Raw genomic sequence first — 7822 nt, 5'->3', positions numbered from 1 at the left:
GCTCAGTGACAGGAAACAAAGGCTAGTAGTCGACGGAATGGAAAGCGGTTTCCAGTGGTGTTCCACAGGGCTCAGTGTTGGGTCCCTTGCTGTTTGTGGTATATATTAATGATTTGGACTTAAAGGTGGGAAGCATGATTGGGAAATTTTCTAATGACACAAAACTTGGCCGCGTAGTTAATAGCGAGGAGGAGAGTTGTGGACTCCAGAATGATATCAATGGTTTGGTTGAGTGGGCGGAAAAGTGGCAAATGGAATTCAATCCTGAGAAATGTGAGGTGATGCATTTGGGGAGGGCAAATAAAGCAAGGGACTATACAATAGATGGGAAGATATTGAGAGGGGTCGAAGAAGTGAGACACCTTGGAGTGCATGTCCACAGGTCCCTGAAGGTGGCAGGACAGGTAGATAGAGTGGTGAAGAAGGCATATGGATTGCTTTGCTTTATTGGCTGAGGTATAGAGTACAAAAGCAGTGATGTGTTGCTGGAGCCGTATAGAGCGCTGGTTAGGCTGCAGCTGGAGTATTGCATGCAGTTCAGGTCACACATTACAGAAAGGACATTATTGCTCTGGAGAGAGTACAGAGGAGATTTACAAGAATGTTGCCAGGGCTTGAGGGTTGCAGCGATGAGGAAAGATTGGATAGGTTGGGGTTGTTTTCCCTGGAATTGAGGAGGCTGAGGGGTGACTTGATTGAGGTGTAGAAAGTTATGACGGGCCTAGATAGAGTAGCCAGAAAGAACCTGTTTCCCCTGGCGGGGAGGTCGGTTACCAGGGAACACAGAGTTAAGGTGATTGGTAGAAGGATTAGAGGGGACATGAGGATAAACCTTTTCACCCAGAGGGTGGTGGGTGTCTGGAATTCACTGCCAGGATCGGTGCTGGAGGCATTGGAGGCATCCAATCTTATAAATCTTTTAATCTTTTCAAAGGTACCTGAACATGCACCTAAGGTGACTATGGACCAGGTGCTGGAAGGTGGGATTAGTTTAGGTGGCTAGCTTATTCGGCCGGCACGGACACGATGGGCTGAATGGCCTCCTTCTGTGCTGTATTTTTTCTATGTTTCTAACTACTAATGAGATAAATCTATATATATGAAAAGCTCCTTAGCCCTCATGCACACACACATACATTAAAAAAAACAGTTAATCGGGGAAAAAGGATTTTGGTTTACAGGTGTTTCTTAGGAATAGAAGGAATAATAAAAATAAATCAGTTTGTCATGTTTTGGTAAGATGTCTTCGGTTGGTTGAGGTGTCCCAGAGTTGAATAGTCGGATGGCTCTCCAAGTCTCTGCAGACGAGGTTGATGAACAGTCTTTGATGGATAGCCATCCAAGGCAATTTGACTACAGCAGGCATCACACAGGTCTTTCAGCAGGGGTGCAGCAACCTGTCTGCTCAGAACTCACAGCAGCAACACAGCAGTAGAAACTTTTTGCAGGTTCCAGGTTTTCCCAAAACACAGGAGGCAACAGGAAGCACACTGGATGCAGGAATTCTTCAGAGACAGGAGGCAATAGAAATCTGCCACCTTTCAAATGCAGAATTTCTTTTCAAGAGATGCAAGTCTTCTTTACAGAGAGAGGTATTTTTCTCTAGTCTCCAGGCAGGTCAGGTCTAAGTTTCAAATGCCTGCTCTTTGTCCAACTCACTGGTTTTTAAAAATCCAAAGTGAAAGCAAAAAGCCTTCCTGAGGCAATCACGTGACCAGACACAGTGTCTCCTCTGTCTTCAAAGTGTTGCTTTGTGGAGGTCAAACCCCTGGCTGACTTCCTTGAAACCGCTTGCTTTCCTATTATTGTATACAAAGTCAACATCCAAAAATTCCAGCTATTTGCAGGTGTCCAAATCCACTGAAAATCCTTTTCTCAGTTTTTCAAACACACAGAAGTCTAAGATTTTAGTACAAAAATGAAATCTCGTAACACCTCCGCCCTTGGCGAAATGAAAGGCCATTCTAGAATGCGTTTCATTGCAATGTAAAAAAAAAGTTTAAAACATTTTAAACATATTTTCATGCATCTCATTCACTCTACTGGTAGTTAACACAATATTGCTTTGTACCATTGTTACCCATGTAACTCAACAAAGTTAAATTCATGACAAAGCATCTGTGATAACTTTTTTTCCCGAAATGTGTGCAATCTTCAAGTCATAAGGCTGTAACAATAAACTTCATTGGAATATTCTGACATTTTGGGTTTTAAATTTTTCCACAAAGGTTAATGGATCATGGTCAGCGTATATCAGTGTTTCTTTGTAGTCGTGGCAGACATATACTTCAAAATGTTTAAGAGCTGGCAATAGTCCCAATGTTTCTTTTTCCATGGTGGAATACGTTTTTTTGGTGGCAATTCAGTTTTTTGAAAATTACACTAGTGGTTTTTCTATGCCCGATTCGTCATCTCGTAATATGACTGCAGCGGTCCCCAGGTCACTAGTATCAATCAGTATCTTGAAGGGCTTTGTAAAATTCGAAGCAGCCAACACTGGTTAATTAGTCAAAATTGCCTTTAGCTTTTCAAAAGATGCCTGGCATTCAGCTGACGACACTACCTTGGTTTTCTTTTTCTGTAGCAAATTGGCTAGTGGAGCAGCTACAGCACTGAAATTTGGTACAAACTTTCTGTAGAAACCACACATCCCCAAAAGCCTTATGATTTCATGCTTAGTCTTAGGGATAGGAAACTCCACTAAGGCTTGTACTTCTGCCGTTCTTGGCAACACTTGTCCTTGCCCCACTATATGGTCAAGATGAGTCACTCTTGCTTTTGCGAATTTGCATTTTTGCCAGATTTACCACTAAATCAGCTGCTTGTAGGTTTTTAAACAGAGTGGCTACCCACTTATTAGTCTCATTACTAGTCATTAGTCTCTAAAATGTTGCTTGGGCATTTCGTTAGCCCCAATGGCATCACTCAGCACTGGTAAAGACTGTCTGGTGTGACAAAAGCTGATATTTCTTTAGCTTGGTTGTTGAAGGAACTTGTCAGTATCCCTTTAACAAATCTATCTTTGTAAGAAACATGGCACTGCCCACTCTTTCAATACAATCTTCCAAGCGAGGAATTGGGTAAGTCTGCCTTCGTTACTGCATTGACTTTTCTATAAACGCTAATACTATTGTTGAACTCCAGCTGCTTTGACTAGGTTCAATTAAGTTGTTTTCTAGCATGTATTGGATTTCTGCTTTTACTTGGGCCTGTTTGTCTGGACTTAAGTAGTAAGGATGCTGTTTAATAGAAAGGGATTCCCCTACATCCACATCATGTGTGACCAAGGTTGTACATCCTAGCTTATCCCAACAGACTTTTTAAAAATGCTTTGAGTAGCCTTGTTAGGTCTTCTCATTGTTCTGCATCTAAGTATGAAAGCATGTTATCCAATTTTCCTAGCCATTCTGTATGAGCTAACCGGATAGTAGGAGGTTCAATTTGAGAATTGTCGAGGCCTCCTTCTGCCTCATCCTTACTATCCCTTTCATTCTTATCTGTCCCTAGTACCTGACATACCTGTACTGGCGTATCCTCCTCCCTGCGATAATATTGCTTTAACATATTGACATGCCACAGCCAATTCTTTTTCTGGCGATCTGGGTGTCAATTCAAGTACTTGACCTTACCATGTTCTAATGAAGGGTCACTGACCTGAAATGTTAATTTTGCTTCTCTCTACACAGATGCTGCCAGACCTGCTGAGTATTTCCAGCATTTCTTGTTTTTATTTCAGATTTCCAGCATCTGCAGTGTTTTGCTTTTATTTGACCTGACCAACTTTTCTGACCACTTTATACAGACCACTGAACCGTGCTTTTAATGGTCACCCAGTAAGGTAATAATACTAATATTTCACCCCTGGTTGAAAAGTTTGGGTCTTTGTGTTTTTGTTTGCTCATTTTTTCATAGTGGTTTGGAATGCATTAAGGTCCTCCACTTTTGTTTTTGGCAAGGGTCCTATGCAGCCTACCAGTACCCTACTAAATGGTTCCTCAATAACTGGTATGAGAATTGGAGGTGCCGGTTTAATGGTAGGTTGCGGTTTTCCCACCATTTGGCACGTATGGCATGTTCTACAAAACTGCACAAAGTCCTTGGTAAGACCTGGCCAGTAATAAGTTGACTTATACGTGATTTGGTCTTCTGGATCCCCATATGTCCTGCTAGAGGAATGTCATGTGCTAACCTTAATAATTCCCGTCGATATTTAGGTGGTACCACTACCTGTCGAACAACCGTACAGTCTTCATCTGCAGGTCAATGAGGCAGTCTCCATTTCCTCATCAGAACCCCATCTTCAACATAATAGCCTTCTGAAACTCCTTTTACCTCAGCTTCTGCCAGAGCCGACTGTGCTATTCCATGTAACTCTGGATCAGCTTGTTGTGCTGTGATTCAAGATTTGTTAAACATCTCATTTGGATTATCTAAATCCCCAAGGAAAGTTTCAGATACTCTTCTATCTGTCTATGGTGCCAATTTTACCTGTGACAGTGGAACTTGTTTAGCCATTACTCAGGTTACCACACATGCAGGAAATATTCCTGGAACTGGTTCCTGTAATTGTTCTGTTTCTTTAACTTCACTTGGTTTCTCTGTGACTACAGGAGAAACTGATACTTTTGTTCCAGCCAAATCATTCCCTAGGAGTAGGCCAATTCCCTCTATTGGCCAAACTATGGACAACTCCTACCGTTACCATCCCAGACATTAGGTCATACTCTAGGTGCACTCGATACAAAGGTACGGGCATATACTCCCCGCCAATACTATTAACTAAAACTTTAGCATTCGGTGCGCTGTCTGGTGGAAATGTTCTACCTTTTCCCAGCAAAAGAGTTTGGGTTTGCCCTGTATCCCTAAGTATAACAATAGGTTTGCCTGCCTCACTTGAGGGATATGGAGTTACTTTTCCTTTTGACAAGAATTCTCTAGAACTTTCAGGTATCTTATTCTCAACCCCTACACTCACTTTGGTTTTTGTGTCTGGTTTTACAGCTGTCATCAATGCTGCAGCCTGGTCTGCTGTACTCTCAGTCAGAGCCCCTTTCTCTGCATTCGCTTTGTATACCTCAGCATGGGCTTACCTTGCAACTTCCAGCATTCCGAATGAAGTTGTCCCACCTTGTGGCAATGATAACATTTAGGCTTGCAGAGCTCAGTCCTACCCTCAGCCCCTTCCTTTCTGGCCTGAGGAGGGGATCCTGGGGCATTCCCAACTGTTCCTTTTTGTCCTCGGCTACTTTCCTTTCTTTCACAGTCCCACCTTCTATCTTTCTCGGGTTTGTGGGGGTGACGGACAAAGGGTTTTGGCTTATTCACAAGCTCAAAATCATCAGCGATTTCCATTGCTTGCCTGGCTTTTGAAACTTTTAGGTTCTCTACATGATTTCTCACTACTGGAGGGACTAAATTTTTAAACTTTTCAAGAGATTCAATTCCCTAAGGTTCTCATATGTGGCTTCCATCTTTTCTGCCTGTACCCAATGATCAAAATTAAATTGCTTTACCCTCTCAAATTCTACATATGTCTGCCGAGCCAATCTCCGGAGGTTTCTCAAACCTGTCATTAAGCTTCAGTGACTAACTCATTCGCAGTGAGAATAGCCTTTTTTTCCATCTCAATCTGCAGAAGGCTCTTCAGGAAGTATGGCATAAACTTCATGAGCTCTGCCCATCCACCTGCTTTGCATAAGCAGTGTCCAACTTTCCTTTGGCCATTTCATTTGGCTTTTTTTTTAAAGAGATGAAAAATATCTCTACGTCCCTTTCCTCAAATTTAAGGAGGGCTTGTATAAATTTAAACAGCTTTTCGCTGGGTCCTGGGCTGGATTCAGATTCTTCCCAACTATAATTTTCCCTGGAGTCAAGACCACTGTTTTCTTAGTTCCATCTTTTTTAATTTGAATTCCTTTCCCTCTCTTTCTCTTTCCTTCTCCTTGTCCTCAAATTCAAGATTTTTCATTGTCACTTCCTTTTCAAACTCAAATTTAAGTTTTCCTATTTCTTTTTATTGTTGGTTTTTTTTTCATTTCTAACTGAATCTTAGCCAATTCAACTGCATCACCCCGATTTATTATCTTCCAATTTCAGATGTCGCACTATTACATCAATTATATGTATGAAAAAGCTCCTTAATTCCTTAGCCCTCATGCACACACACATACATTAAAAAAATGGTTAACTGGGGAAAAGGGATTTTGGTTTACAGCTGTTTCTTAGGAATAGAACGAATAATAAAAATAATTCCGTTTGTCATGTTCTGGTAGGATGTTTTCGGTACAGTGAGGTGTCCCAAAGTCTAATAGTCACTCGAAGCCTCTGCAGGCGAGGTTGGTGAACAGTCTTTGATGGGTAGACGTTCAGGGCAATTTGACCACAGCAGGCGTCACACAGGTTTTTCAGCAGGGAGCAACCTGTCTGCTCAGAACTCAGCAGCAACACAGCAGTAGAAGCTTTCTGCAGGTTCGAGGGTCTCCCAGAACACAGGAGGCAACAGGAAGCACACTGGATGCAGGAATTCTTCAGAGATAGGAGGCAATAGGAATCTGCCACCTTTCAAATGCAGGATTTCAAGTCCAAAGTTAAAGCAAAAGGCCTTCCTGAGCCGATCACGTGACCAGACACAGTGTCTCCTCTGTCTTCAAAGTGTTGCCTTGAGGAGGTCAAACTGATGGCTGGTTTCCCTGAAACTGCTTGCATTCCTATTATTATATATAAAGTCAACACCCAATATTTCCAGCTATTTGCAGGTGTCCAAGTCCACTGAAAATCCTTTATTCAGTTTTTTGAACACACAGAAGGCAAAGATTTTAGTACAAAAATAAAACCTCTTGTAACACTAAATACACCAAAAAACTCATAAAAAGTAATTAACTTTATGAAAAAAATATTTTTTTTGTTTCATACCTGATAAATTGACATTTGTACTATATAAGAAAAACTTGCAAGTGCTGGTTTGTTCAGAAATCAGAAATGATTCCAAAAAAATTTCAAATCTGTATCGGAAAGTGTAAAAAAATCAAATACAAAAATATGTTTGCTCTTTAATTTCATTCTTCCTTCTGCATTGAAGATTCACACACAAGTAAACGAGTATACCCAATGAATGGTTTTCGAGACAATTCTCCCACCTGCTCCCAAGCACACTGCTCTGTTTTCAAAATATGCAATCGCAGGACCCCATATATTAACATATCCCCTTCAGTCCATGTGCCCCACAGTAACTTCCTTTCCCACGTCCCTCACTCTCCTCCCTTACCTCATTCTCCATCCCTTCCTCTCCATGCTTCTCACTCCTTCCTCCCCCACTATGCTCACTTCCGCACCCCACCATGTTCCCCGCATAACCTCTATCTTCTCCTTTTCCCCCATGTCCCTCATTCATTCCCGACATGTCTCTCTTATCCCTGCCCTGACATACCCCTCTCATTCCTTCCCCTGAAATCACCCCCACTCTCCTCCTTTCCCCCATCTCTCTCCCTCTTCTCCCAATATGTCCCAACACTTATTCCTTCCCTGACATGTCCCACTTTTTCATCACTTCCCCAACATGTCCCCCACCCTCTCATTCCTTTCCCCCTTGCCCCAACATGTTCCCCACTTAATTGTTCCTTCCCCAATATGTCCCCCACTCTCATCCCTTCCGCAAAATGCTCTAACCCCTCCCTTCTCTGACATGTCCCTCACACTCTCATTCTTCCTGATACATCCTCCCACTCTCTTCCCTCTCCCATGTTCCCCACTCCCCTCCCGACACATTTCCCACTCTTGTCGCACCTCTTGTCTCCACTCTCCTTCCTTCTGACATATCTCCCAC

The sequence above is a fragment of the Heterodontus francisci genome, chromosome 6 (genome assembly GCF_036365525.1).
Source record: "Heterodontus francisci isolate sHetFra1 chromosome 6, sHetFra1.hap1, whole genome shotgun sequence".
NCBI classification, from domain to species: domain Eukaryota; kingdom Metazoa; phylum Chordata; class Chondrichthyes; order Heterodontiformes; family Heterodontidae; genus Heterodontus; species Heterodontus francisci.
This window is presented reverse-complemented; position numbering follows the sequence as displayed.